The following is a 13,638-nucleotide window of genomic DNA, read 5'->3' as shown; positions in this document are numbered from 1 at the left end:
TCTGCTTTTACGTAGAAAAAGGAATTTGATAAAACTTTCACCTGTGATGACTGAGAAAGGAGACCACATGAGTTTTGGCCACTACTGGCTACAGTCAACGAAGTACTATTAATAAAAGAGAGAGAGAGAGAGAGAGAGAGAGAGAGAGAGAGAGAGGGAGACATCCATCTTGAAAGATTAGAAAATCCACTGCATCTGGACCATTTACTGAGAAATGTTATATAAAAAGGCCGTGAATAGCAAATGCCCAGAAACACAGATGACGCAAGTGACTCAGGACAGAGATTAAGTTGAGTGTGTAACCATGAAGTTGAAAGGAACCAAGAAAGAAATAACAGGTTTGAAAACCATGTCTCAAACAAGAACTGTAGATGTGGCTACTGGCACATGGGACTGACTGCAAGAAAATATATGGAAAGTTTATTGAGTTTTTTAGAAAGATCTATTTGTCTAAAAACCAAGAAACTTAAAATGACCCTTGACCCTCCCAACTTCCTTGATTAGCAAGCCCTTAAGGAAGACATCTGTCACAACACCCATCCCAGAAGTAGTGAAGGGCAGTGATGGAAGATGGACATCTCAGAGGGTAAAGTCAGGTGCTGTATTCAGCCAGGTGCTACAGAAAACAAAGCTCAAGTGTAAGAGGAGAATAGCATGCCTTCATTAGAGGGTAAAGGGGAGACTGACAGGAGACCAGGCCTAGGAGGCACAATGCAGCCACACAGTAGTCAATTAATGTTAGTCATTACACGCATCAGAGTGTATTGTTCTCAGTCTAATTTTGGAGAGCAGTATGAGCTCAATTTGTGGTCACCAACAGACCTTCTGCCTGTCTGGGATAAGAAGGAGGCTTTTCCAAATTCTTTACACTGTCCTGTAGCCAATTTTATTTGCATTTTGCTTGAATTGCACAAGTCTGTGTCTTTTATTCTTTTTTTAAAAGTTAAGATAAACCTTGATGCCAAGTTTGGTGGTAGTTGTAGGCTGACAGGTTAGACAAGCCTTTTTGGTATGTGAGGAAAAAAACTAGAACCTTGAAAAGTACATTCTTCCCATCAGAATTATTAAGAAACCAGCTTGGAAAACAGCCAGGTTACTTGGAATTTTGTAGACCTGATGTGGGGCTGGGGAAAGGGCTCCATCGCGGGTTTGCACAGTGGTTGTACATATCCCTGTTCATTTAGCGAGTACAAAAATCACTGGCATTTTGGTGTAGGAGAGGGCCTTAGGTGTTATTTAGTCTAGCCACCTACCCAAGCATGAGATCTATTTTATCAATGCTGCTAGCACTTTAGCAGGGAACCTAGGCTTTCATGGATTATTTCTACTTGTTAGAAAAATTTTAAACACGTTGAGCTTAAATGTGCCTTCCTAGAATATAACTTCTACTCAGGAATCTAGTCCTCCACCTGTCTCAGCTCCTGTGTCTACGTCTGAAATTAGAATTTGTCCTCACTAACTGGAAAGCCAGCCATGAGAGCCAAGTGAAGGCGGTCACTGTCTAGAGGATCAGAGCAGTCCCCACCTAAGCCTGTTTCAGAGCCATGTCCTGATTATTCAGACCATTCAGCAGCCAAGACAGAATTTCATAATAGCTCATCTCCTTTACTTGCTTTTCTTGGATCCTGTAGAGAGGATTCAGGTATGAGAGTAACCCTGCTTAAAATTCCCCTTTTCTCCCCAGTCCTCTTCCCATGCCTACTGCAGCTGCTTTGGTACCTTGCTTTCCCAGAAAGAAGATAGGAAACAGACAACAGACAGAAAGACAGACAGTAAACTCATCCTGAGGGTGTGAAGGTAAGCAAACCAACAAAGTAAAAATTTATTTAAAATCATGTCCACAATCAAAAGAGAACTTGTAATGTGATCCTATTTATGCTGAAGTGTAAGCATTACTGAAAGGGTGGCCTATAAATCAGAAAAAAATAAAAATAAAACGTCTCCTCCCTCAACCCAAGCTCAAGCATCTTTTCACCTCTTTTGCACAATTTCCCCCCATTTGTGACTGTAGAAGCCCCAAAACTCAGAGAGAGAAGCTCTTTGGAGGCTATCAGGGGTGGAAGGAGAAAATGAGTGGGAAGAACGAGATTGTTTGAAGCAGGTGGGGAATGAGCGGGAGCACGTCCTGCCCTTTGTCAATCACTTGAGTGAAAGCACTTAAGGACAGCACCGTGATCACGTTGTGTGTGTCCCACAGTCCTAGAAAATTGTGACTGGCATTTGACTCTGTTTCTCAGTCGAACACTTTAAAGCGAAGTTTATTTGTACATTCATTTATCCATCCAAATATCTTTGAGTGACTTTCAGGTGCAGGGCATTGTCCCACAAGTTAGTGGTAGTTATCAATTACATGACAGTTCTTCAACTGGTTAATAACACTTCTCCCTTTACTGTGATCTCTCTCTCTCTCTCTCTCTCTCTCTCTCTGTGTGTATGTGTGTGTTCAATACTGTATTAGACATTGTAAATTTCAAATATATGTATATCCTTTGTGACTGGAGAGCCCTGAATAGGAGGCAATCCAAGAGAAGAAACCTAAGAAACAGAAGTTGGGCTCTGGGGTGTGGTAGATGATTCCATCATTTAAATGAGAAATAACGAAAAGTGCTATAAGAATTTTGTCAAGGCTGTATATGTGGCCAGGCATGGTGGCTCATGCCTGTAATCCCAGTACCTTATGAGGCTGAGGTAGGAGGATCACTTGAACCCAGGAGTTCGAGACCAGTCTGGGCAACATAGCAAGACCTTATCTATCTAAAAAAAAAAAAAAATTAAACAATGAGCCTGGCATGGTGGTGTGCACCTGTAGTCCCAGCTACTTGGGAGGTTGAGGTGGGAGGATTGCTTGAGTCCAGGAATTTGAGGCTGTGGTGAGCCATGATCATGCTACTGTACTCCAGTCTGAGTGACAGAGTGAGACCTCAACTCAAAACAAACAAACAAAAACCAAACCAAACCAAAAAAACCCCTTAAGACATACCTAGAACAAAATTCTCTAGACCTGTACCACAGGCTTGATTTGCTGTACAGTCACTCTGTTTGTTGAGGGCTCGTGTTTGACATATCTATTATTTCCTTCCTAATCCCCACCTAGTGCATGTCAAACACATAGCAGATGCTTATTTGCTATAGAACTTCAGAGCTGTAGGTGGCTTTAGAGACCAACACAGACTGACCCCTGAACTGTAGATGAGAAATCAGAAATGCTTGGGCCTTTAGAATAGCCTCCTAACTGACTGTTCCACTCCAGCACCCCATGTGCTGCATAGCCATGAATCTCCTTGTGACCTGGCTGGCACGTGCTCATCTGTCGAGTTTCAGGCAGGTGGTCTCACTTGGCCTGACTTCTTCCCAGTCCCCTGTCAAAGCTAGGCCTCCCTTCTAATTCTCAGTCCAAGCAGTTCTTGCATAGCATTTTCTACTACTTATAACTAACCTTTAATTGTTGTGACTGTTTTATAACATCTATCTCCTGACCAACCAGTAAAGCATCATGAGTGTGAGAACTATTCTGTTAATTCATCACTATGTTCTCAGCAACTAGCACAGTCCTGACATACCGAGTGTGGTGAATATTTGTTGAAAAAATAAGTGGTTGGCAGGCATACACCCACGCTCTCTTTTGAGGAGACAAATCTTGTCTTTCTTCCAAAGTTCTTCTTTAATGTCTGCCCCCCCCCCTTTTTTTAACAGTAAAGAAACAAATATTTTGAGCCTGATTGAAAAGAGTCATCACAATTTGGCTTTTGTCTGAGCTAATCAGGTGCTTTCAGATCCCAGTGCCTTCGCCTATGCTGGATTCTCTGCTTGCCATTCCTGACCAAATAGGCAAACACCTAGTTGCTGTTTACCTTCCAGGTGAAGCCCAGACGCCCCAAGCAAGGGCTGGTGGGTTGGGGCTCCCACTGCACTATTTCTGTGAGAGTGGAAGAGGAACACGTAAAAGGCATACTTTCTTTCCCAAGCCTGTCCCTGAATCCCTGTGGCTACCCCTAGGGCTGTTATGGCAATGAGGGCCCCGGGGAGTGGGCACCAGTGGCTCTTCCCCACCTGTCATCAGTGGCTCCTCTCTACTGCCTTTCCTCCCAGACATCTGTCTCCTGCTGTTTCCTTCTCCTTGCTTCTGACCTCCCTCTATGTCTTTACTGGGGTTCTCATCCCCAAATTTCACTCCCGAAATATTAACTGCACTGACTTGACTTCTTGTTTATTTCTCCTTTGGGTCTGTGACCCCTGGAAAGGGCAGTGGCTTACATTCACATGCATAGTTCCCAGGGAGGTGTGTTCCTGAATAAATAGCTCTGTCCTAAGCCAGCCTCAGCCCTCCCCTAGCCTGCAAGAAGAAGGCAATCTAGTTTCTGGTTTTAAATGGTAACTTTCCTTTCCTCTTTCAGATGTTTTAGAACCTCAGCAGAAACAAGTGTCTTTTATAAGGCCATTTCACTTTGACAGCTCCAGTTCCCGGCAGGCTTTGTGACAGCGGCTACCCATTCATCTCTGGGCCCACTTTTGAAGCTGCCTCTGTGAAAACTCTATGAACTCTGTGAGGCTCTATGAAGAAAGACATCATTAGGAAGGAGGTGTTCTTAGAGATGGCTCTGTAAGGTATAAATGCCAATTCCTCATTCTGTATTCAGAACAATTGCTCTCACAGAGTTCCGTAAAGGCAAGCATTTTGTGACACCCATGCGCAACAGCATGGGAAAACCAAGCCCTTCTGACTAAAACAAAGCAGCTGGGTCTGACACTCTCTAGTATCTCCTCCATCTGTGGTCTCTCTCCTGGGGGAGGCCAGAAGGCAGTTGGTCACTGTTGTCCTTAATGAATATGGTTGCACTTTTTTCCAGCTATATCTAGGCAAAATTGAAACACAGGACTGAAAATTTTGGAAATATGTCACACTCTCAACCAAAGCAAACCAAAACAAAATGAAAAAACACAACCTCCTCCCTACCCACCACATAAACTTGACTATAGACTCTTTTTGATATCTCCATCTTTTCCTTTGTTAAGTCCAAGGGATCTGAGGTTTATGGATAAGAGAATGGACATAGAGAACAAGCACAGGAAGATATAATATGGACAATTTTACTAAACAAACCAGCAAAACTCAAGTTTTAATTAATCTCATTTCATTTAGATCTTTTTCTTTTTTGAAAGACATTAAAAAGAGTTTAGCAGTGAATAATACTACCTTACATTTATATAACATTGCACATTTTAAAGATTTTTCATGACACATGAAAGGCTAAATCTCACATTACTTGTGAAAAGAAAGTCAGGAGGTTATTTATATACCACCTTATAGATAGGGAAATAGTTTGGGAGTCCAAGGTCATATGATAATATAAATAAGAAGACTCTCTCTGCAGCGATTAAGGTTTTCTAAAAAATGGTCAACAGAATCTAGAGAATTGTGTTGAATTGGTCAACTAAATTCAATCCAGAAAAGTAAATGAAGGAAAACAGGTCAGTGAAAAAAGAGAAAAAGGATATTTTTATTGCCCTTGAAATAAATTAAATGTAACTATAGTCATCAGAATCTGAAGAGGCAAACTCTGTAATTAGCCAATATTAGAAACTTATAGTCCCAATTTAAATTTTAAAAACTTAAGCAGTGAAACACATTTTTTGTACTTTTAGAGTAATATACTAATTTTGATCTGCATAACACAATTGACATTTATATCGTGCTTACACATACTTTTACAAACATTATTCTGTGTAAATCTCTCTTTTCTGTGACTTATTAATCTACTTTCATGAAAATAGACTTCTGGAAGACAAAAAGAAAAAAAAAAATTATAAGATCAAAAGGGGCCCAGACTACAAAAGACGCTTATTACCCGATTCAGGACATGGGATGAATGGGAGACATGCTTAGCTATGAAGACAAAACCTTTCAAATGAATGGTATTACTTCATCTATGATTAGGTAGCCCACTTGATTATAGATAGATAAGTAATATGGGCATTTCAACAATCTACATATGTCTTGGAGATCTATGAGAAACCAATTTCTCAAGCTTTTAGTATTAGTGAACAATAGCTATAGTAGGTTTATACTAGTCATTCATTCACACATTTACCTACTCCCAACAAAAAGAAATGTTTTCATCTTTTCTCTCGACTTGAACTTTATCTAAAAGCTCAACCTGTTGAACGCCTCAGGTACTAAATCATCCTTCTGGCTAAAATTAAGCTCTGTCTGTATACACAAATGGTGACAGCTGAAATGTACTGAATGAAATACACCGGGGGTCCCTGCTCATGGATCCTCAATTTAGACCTTGGGCAACTGGAGGCAGGCATGTTGACAAGGGGGCCTTCGACTGTGGAATGCCCTGTCTGTCTTGGTCTATCAAAGCTCCATTTGCCACCCTTCTGGGCTTAGTGCCAGCTTTGTATTTTTAGACCAAGAGAGTGGCACTCTACAGCTGGAGTTTAAAAGTGTGACTTTTTCTTTAAAATTGTTTTATTCCGAGCTAGTACTAGGTGTTCTCAATCATTTAAATTAATGTATTTTATCATCTTAGACTAATTATTTATTTAATAGATTTCTCCAATTTTCAAAATTATGCCTACTGCAACATGCTCTGGGCATGAGTACAGAAAATGAACACATTAATTATAATAAAACATTCAAGGACTGAAACAAATGAAAAAACAATTAACATGTGTTATTCAACATCTACCATACACATACATACAGGACCTTTTTTCCATCCCAAATGCACCTCCACATCCTTGAATACAATACTGGGGGGATGGGCGGGGGTGCGGCTTAAGACAGTTTGGTGAGAACAGAGAAGAAAACAAGGGTATTTTTCTCCTGTTCCCCTCACAGCACTGACTGCTGCCTCTACCATACTCTGACAGGCATGTAACTCACCTCTCGGAATATTTTTAGTTTTATGTCACAAACGAAACTCACATAAATTATAGCTTGGAAAAGGGACTGGAATGTTGTGGGGGCACATTCCATTTTAATAGAAAGGATCTGCATGAACGTATTGTGTGTTTACCCTCATGCATGCTTGTATTGTTGAGCATTCTTTTTCTTCATGTTGTGATTGTTTTATTTACTTTTGCATGTTTATTTTGCACCACTCTAAGATCTTAAAATCAGAGTGAAAATGATGATAGCACATTGCATGGAAAGGAAAATATTTTAAAATTTATTTATTTATTTATTTTTGAGTTGGAGTCTCACTGTCATCCAGACTGGAGTGCAGTGGCCGCTCCCAGCCACTGCAGCCACGACCTGTTGGGCTCCGGCGATCCTTCTGCCTCAGCCTTCCAAGTAGCTGGAACTACAGGCATGAGCTACCACGTCCGGCTGATTTTTGATTTATTGTAGAGATGAGGTCTTGCCAAGTTGTCCAGGCGGGTCTCGAACCCGCAGGCTCAGGCAATCCACTCACCTCAGCCTCCCAAAGTGCTGAGATTACAGACTGAGCCACCGAGCCCAGTTAATCTTAAAATATGTTTTTTTATATGTGTTAGTGTCTTAATTATAATCCAGTTGGATGAAACTAGAATCAAACTTCTTTACCCATGATTCCATCAGCCAGGTGATTTATTCAAGAAGTCTTGCTCTACATAAAAAAGATAGCTATTTCCCCCTTTGACTAACATCCCTTAATTTCCAATTTGCTATTTAATTTTGGATATAGTTCTCGGTGATTAACGTGCATTGTCAACTATCTTCAAAACCAAATGGGCTTACTTTCAAAATAGTGGAATGTAAATTTGATCTCTTAACACATAGTCTCACCACATTAACAACATTTTATATTCTTTAATATGACTTTTAAAACTTACATTAGCACATATGTAATATGTGCTAATGAGTCCTCACATGCTCTAATCCATTACAGAGGTTGTAATAAAGGCTAATATGAGTAGAGCTTCCTTGGCAATGAGGTATCAGACTTTTTATCAGTATAGGAAGAATGATCAATTTTCTACTCCATTGATGTTTTCCATTATAGTAATGAAGCAGGTTATATTTTCTTTGTAATAAGATGATTAATTTGGGTATTGACTTTCTGTTTCAATTTCATGTTTTAGTTAAGTGTAAGTATTTGAAAATACATATTCTGTATTTTTCTTCTTACGTGCTCAGGGTCATATGTAAAATTCATTTTCTCCATTTGACTCCCCAAATTAATATTGGAGAGGGATTTTTGTCTTGTCATGCTTTTTTCTACTTAGAGGCTCATTATTCAGATTAGATGATCAATTGGGGTTAATGGAATATAATGATCCCCAATTCAAAGGGAAACTGTTGAAACTGTAATTTGAATGTGGGATCATATAGATATGAAAAAGCTGAGAAAGCTTGAGAGTAAAAAATTATCACCTTTTTGTGTGAATCTCTTTCTCTTGAGACCAAGATCTATATTTGGGGGGCAGAATTTTTATTTTTCAAGCTAGTTCACTTTGTGGTATATGGGAGAGTGGAGAACTTCAAAATGCCTAGGCACATGACCTTTTGATTATTTAGACTTGTGTCATTTCCTGAATATCGGTCTTATCACTTTCATGAGTATTGATGGTTCCTTGGGGAGGGAAGGTGTATCAGACACATTTTTGCATGGTACCCAGCAAAGAGGCCTGAACAAAGTAGGTGAACAACAAATGTCTCTGTTAAATAAAGTGCCATGAGAGGAGTAGACAAGACAGAGATAGGGAATGAGAAAAGAGGTTCCAAGCACGTGTCTGTACCTAGGTACTTAGATTTGTTGTATACTTTATTTTATCTCTGAATACAAATTGCCATCTACTCAGGTCTACTGGAGTGCAACCATTCCCCTGTTACTTGGCTTAGCATCCCTATCTTTAGAGGTGAAAGGGTAAGTAAGAAGTGGTCAAGAGAATTCATCCCCAAACATCAATTGGTGTTGATTCTATGGTCAGCTGCATGGAGAGGGGAGCTCAGACTATTCCTGGGATCAGTGAAACAAAAAAGGACAAGATGGCCATTTATGGGTTTGACAGACAGGACAGTCTTCTCTGCCAGGTAGCATGACCCTTCTCTAAGATCCAATCCTCTTCTTTCAAAGCCGAGATCAAATTCTAAACCTCTTCCAAGTTGGCTGTTCATATCCTCAGCCTTAAGCTAGAGCTAGTCACTCTCCCTTCCCTGTTCACATAACATATTATTCTAGCCTTTATTTTCATATTTGTCATGGTCTCCTCATCCATCCATGTGTCTACCTACCTATATATTTACATAATTATTCATGTTGATTCCACTGTGTGGGTGGGGTGGGGAAGAGAATAACCCTTTTCACTTTTGTGTCCCTATATGCCCAGTAAGAATAGACTTTACTTATAGGTCATGCTTTGTAAATAATGGTGAGGGAAATTGAAGAGAGGTTAGTTGATAAAAGGTCACCCAACAGATCATTGCAGGGATTAAGAAACTGATGGCATGTTGGGGAACAGGACCTTCTATCACTGCAGAGTGACCTTGATCTATATACAGCTAGAGAGGTAAGTGGAAGGGATTCCACAGACTATGAGTGTCAATGGCATGAGCTCCTTCTGGAAGTTTTGCCAGTTGAGGAGGAGATTGACAGCAACTGGAGTCATCCAGGGCTCTAAATATCAAGCTACCTCATGCTGTGTCAGCACAGAGGGAGTAACCCGGAGTGGCCAGTTACACTCAGCCATCCTTGAGGAAACAAAACAAGAAAAGTGGACATTAAAATAGAGCAGTGCTCTGTACTTCACAGCTGTGTGAGTTGGCCAAGTTATTTAACTTCTATAAGCCTTAATTTCCTCTTCCTGTGTAACATGGAGATAATGGTATCTACTTACAGGCTAGAACTGAGATAATATATGCAAAGTGCTTAGTATGGTATGTTCAAAAAACATTAACAGATTTATGAAGATGATTGTATTCACGATTTCCTTTCCCCTTCTTTGCCATTGCATTGCCTTTCTTGTAATTTTGCTTTATGTCTAAACTGCTTCACTGTGTTTGAGCAAAGGGACTGTCTACTAGTGAAAATAAGACCTGAGTTTTTTGTTTTTGATTGTCTGAACCTAAAAATATTTTTTTGAAAACACCATGGATTAGAATGGAAAGACAGGCTATGTGAGACTTCTTTAGCTTTCTAAAGAGAACATGTTTACTGATCTAGACACAGCTAGAATGGTTGAAATAATTGCTATGACTCATGAATCCTTCAATGAATTGATACATGAGTCAGGGAAGTTGGGATAAATGCCTTTGGGTAGACGTTACACAGTGCCCCCAGATTTTTATACCTCTTCCCACTCCCTAACTAAATCCTAAACTGTTAGCTATCCAGACAATAGCATGAACCACTCCTATTTACTCTTTAGGACCCTTTCTAATTATGTGCACACGTGAGTATTTTTGCGTATAGATAGAACACCATCTTTGTTTACAGTGAAGAAGCTGAAGTCCAAAGGTTGAAAAATGTAGCCATGGAAACCAAGCTAATCAATGGTCAAATCTGAACCAAGAATAATTTTAGAGATTCCAGTTACTTCAGAGGGATGATGTAGAAATCTTCCTCAGAGAGGTTCAGGTTGGACTGTGGTCACTTAGCTAGCTTGATTCCTGAATAGTGCTAATGAGCATGTGGAATGGTAACAGCGACAGCTAACACGCACTGAATACGGAAGTCGTAAGTTGTGTGCCAAGCTCATTACATGCATTGTCTCTATGCCCATAACAACAATGTGAGGTAAATACTATTATTAGCCCTACTTTTTGGATGAGGAAATAGGCACAGAGATATTAAATAATTTGTCTAAGATCACCCATCTAAAAAGGGGCAAAGGATAAGACTTATATTTAAATCTTCCTGACTCTCAAATTCATATTCTTAGCTAATATGGACACCGCTTTTCTTAGTCACTTAACATCAACTCTTTCCGTTTCATGACTGGATTTTATTACTCTGATTTTGAAGAAATGGGAGTAAGTGAAGTGGGATGGGGGAGATGGGGAGAGAAGGAGGTAGAGGAGAGAGGGGTAGCTCATTCATTCAGTGATCATATACTTTCTACGTTCATTCATTCCGACCACGTGCCAGGCACCACACTAGATGCCAGGTCATAGCTATGAGGCTAAGTGCCCCAGGATTCTGTGCCCGCTTCTCCCAGTCAACTGAATGTTTGTGATCTTTTGAGAGGATGGTGTTGCTGTGCTGTCATGTCACCTGCAGCTTTCTTTGGATACGGGGATGTGAGAGAAATTCCTGATAGTTGAGAATAGCCAAGAGAAGGTTCATGAAAATATATAACCATTTGTTTCTCTTAAAGCCAGTTTTGAGGCCCTTGTTTTGACTTTGGGTGTGTTTGATGTCCTGTCTGTCCCCATCCCCTACATGGGGTGGGTCATATTGCAACCCTGATGACATGTGCAGCCGAAGTGAGGCAGCCAGGCATACTCTCTGCTGTTGCTGGTAACTGTTTCTGATGGCACATGGGTTGCATCAAAGCTGGCTCTCAAGGCATGGCCAGACACATCTAGGAACCTCCTTGTTTCCTGTCACTAAGGGCGGAAGGGCCCTGAGGTAAGACTTGGGTGGCCCGCCCTTCCCTATCTTCTAAGGTATCACAAATCTGCCCTGGGAATTTGTCCTACCCTCTTCCTACCTCTGCTGGGATTTTCCTAATAGCCAGTGACTGCCAGCCATGAAGAGTTCCAAGACAGAAAAGAATGGGGACAACTACAGAAGCCCCTCCCTCCCCACATTATGTCCAGTGATTGTGACTCACTGCATCTGACCCTATAGAGCAATTTTCCAAATATTTCTCCTCAACATTTCTTTCCATCAAACTAAAATGGTAGATTAAAAAAAAAAACAAAAAACAGCTCTGAGCAAAGGATAAAAAGTTTCATAACAGGATTGGAAAGCCTGGGCAATCATGCCATTAAAAAAAAATTGGCCACCAAGCAGCTTGCTCGAATGACTCCAGGCACATTGCCTAGTGAACTTCAGACCGAAAGGCGTTAGAATCTGTCTGGGCCTGCTCTGCAGGACCTTCTTAAAGAAGATCTATTGCTGGCATGCAAACTATAGCAAGCCTGAGCTGTGCCTGGTTAGTTCAGAGAACTTGGAAGGTGGTCTTTATTGGCCTGCCAGAATTTCTGTATGGAGTCACACCCACCATTTCTTCTCTCAAGGGGACAGAAGAACAGACTTTGCTATGACCAATGCAATATGGTGAACAGATGTTTGCCTCACACAGCCAAAGCAAGTTGGCTTTCCAGAGACACAAAGGTAACAGAAGATATCTTGGGAACAGGGTGGAAGGAAGCTCATGAACCATGTATTGCTACCACTCCAGGATGGGGAGCAAAATTAAGTTCTGTGCCATCTACCAGCAGATTCTCCGGTTCAAGAGCCAGATCCAAGAGAATTTAATTCAAGAAGCAGTATTTACTAGGTAGCTCTCAGAGCCTGGTCACCTTCGCCTGGGCCAGCTGTGATATCACTATAATCCTTAACCCTTTGTTCACATGTACGTAGTCACACTCTACCCTGACTCACATCCTTTGTTTCTTTCATGAACTTTTAGCCTCCCAGCAACTACTGACACCCACCTTTCCCTGAGCTCACCTTTTTCCTGAACTGACGCCATCCCCTGTGAGACAGCCAAGGGCTTTTGCTTGGTCTTGTACTCAGCTGAGTACACAGATGCCTGTTCCTGTGCCAGTGCATCTTTATCACGTTTGTGGTCCACCTGCTCTTTGTTTATCAGCCTCTGTACACATGTAGTTAACTCTGCATTCTCCTCATGGGACTTGCATCGGTGAATAGTGTCTTTTGTCGCCACTTAGGGCGAGCCAAGAATATTACCTATGGTGAATCAGGAACACCTTCGTTCATGCCACAAAAACCAGTTTGTCTCTTTTCAAGAATGCACCGCATTTTAAGAAAATTTAATATATGAAAATTCAGATTCAGGTAAGAAATGTCAATCTATACATAGTTTTTTCAGAGAATCAGTGGGTTGCACAGAGCAATGGTCTTCAAGGAGGTTGACACTGCCTCCTCAGAGATGTTTTGAAAATTTCTGGTGGCATTTTTGCTAGTCCTAATGATTGAGGTGACATGATTGGATTTAAGTGAGTGGCACCCAGGGATACTAGATAGGACCGTCTTATGCAACAAAGAACTGTCCCAGCAGACATCCTGGAGTCTAGAATTTAACTTTTAGACATAATCACAAAATATCTTTAGACTGTTTTATACAATTTGATATACAGGAATGCAACTACTGTATAAAACAAAGGAAATTGTATTTGATTTGTTTTGAAAGTTTACCAAGAGGTTTTCATCATTTGAAGAAAAAAAAAATACATCACTGACAGCAATGCAATGATTGGTTTATGAGTGGTCAACCTAACACATCTGTTGCATTCATGGTAATGCAGTATTAATAATAGCAATATTCATGGTAATACAATATTCATATATCTTTTAAAAAAAAGTCTTCTAGTGTTGTCATGCCTGAGGTTTTTACTGACACAAGTGCTCTTTTATTACAAATTACTTTTATCTCGCTTTCATGTTACATACAGGATATTTTATCGATTTTTATTCGCATGGGTTATGTAATCTATGAGTTTCTATATAGAATGCA

Source organism: Carlito syrichta, unplaced genomic scaffold (genome assembly GCF_000164805.1).
Source record: "Carlito syrichta isolate Samal-C Ts95f unplaced genomic scaffold, Tarsius_syrichta-2.0.1 Scaffold305717, whole genome shotgun sequence".
In the NCBI taxonomy this organism is placed as follows: Eukaryota; Metazoa; Chordata; class Mammalia; order Primates; family Tarsiidae; genus Carlito; species Carlito syrichta.
This window is presented reverse-complemented; position numbering follows the sequence as displayed.